At 55.7% G+C, this 1,062-nt stretch overlaps 1 protein-coding gene across 3 annotated transcripts in view; it reads right to left on the bottom strand.

The window, feature by feature from the left end:
• The window catches only part of LOC116842056 (LHFPL tetraspan subfamily member 6 protein-like), a 38,894-nt gene that overhangs the window by 37,418 nt on the left and 414 nt on the right, over positions 1-1,062 (bottom strand). For 2 of the 3 annotated variants that reach the window (XM_032810709.1, XM_032810710.1), the window contains exon 1: positions 639-1,054. The exons of the other annotated variant lie outside the window; for it this stretch is intronic. The gene's annotated coding sequence lies outside the window, so the exon portion shown is untranslated. Of the gene's footprint in view, positions 1-638; positions 1,055-1,062 lie in introns of those variants that run through there. 3 annotated transcript variants of the gene reach the window in all.

Here is a 1,062-nt window from a genome sequence, read left to right as displayed (position 1 = left end):
TCTCTCTCTCTCTCTCTCTCTCTCTCTCTCTCTCTCTCTCTCTCTCTCTCTCTTTACGTCATGGCTGGCAAAAGGCGCCGATCGATCGTTGCGAGTGACATTTATTAGGCTATCGATGGTCCTGTCGCAGCTCGTGGGTCTCTCTCGCGAGGGCGTTAATTCCGGATCGATCGACGTGTCCTAATCGTGGATCAGGACATGCCGACGCGTGTAGCCCTCGACTTCAACCTGGAGTACCGCTCCACTAGCCTACCTGTGTCGGTGTCGGCCTTGTCGTCGTTTCCCAACGCGTTCGTTCCTCTCGTGGATCCGCCGTTTTAGTCCGGCCTCCTCGGGCTCGCGCACCGTGTTCTCGACGAAAACGCGAGCGCGCCAGGTATCGCCCGGGCGCTCCTTCGGATGATGAGTCACGCGGTTAAATCTGATTCCTGCTCCGTGCGACTCGAGTCGTCCGGGGATTGATAGCGCGCGACTGGTTTCCGTCGGCTGTTTCGTCACCGTGTATGCGCGAAAATTAATGAAGCAAAGAGAGAGAGAGAGAGAGAGAGAGAGAAAGGGAGGAAGAAAGGGAGAGAGAAAGAGAGAGAGAGAGAGAGGAAGAGACTGTTACACGGGCCACACGGTTGGCTCACACTCACTGTACAGAGTCCCGCAGCTGATCCTCTCCGTCTTCACACACTTGGTAACTCTCTGCAACGAGATCCGGGAAGTTCATTATTCGCCGGACCTCGCTTTACTATCCGACGCGTTGCGCCCGATAATCCCTCCTCGATAGGTACACCCCCGAAAATTACTCTCCGTAGGATCCGATCTCCCCGAAATACACGTCGCCTCGTCGATCGAGTTTAGACCTGCGGATCGAAACGCCCGCGTTTCCTAGTGGCAGCAATTCGTCGCCGGCGAGTTCGCGATCCGAAGACCGCACATCCGCACTTTTCCTCGCGTTGCGTGGCTCATTGACTGTGCGTTCTCACTGTCTTCCTGTCGCGTCTCCTCTCTCTCTCTTTCTCTCTCTCTCTCTCTCTCTCTCTCTCTCTCTCTCTCTCTCTCTCTCTCTCTCTC

Source organism: Odontomachus brunneus, unplaced genomic scaffold (assembly GCF_010583005.1).
Source record: "Odontomachus brunneus isolate Ranch 3 - 2012 unplaced genomic scaffold, Obru_v1 Obru_scaffold_021, whole genome shotgun sequence".
Classification (NCBI taxonomy): Eukaryota; Metazoa; Arthropoda; class Insecta; order Hymenoptera; family Formicidae; genus Odontomachus; species Odontomachus brunneus.
This window is presented reverse-complemented; position numbering and strand designations above follow the sequence as displayed.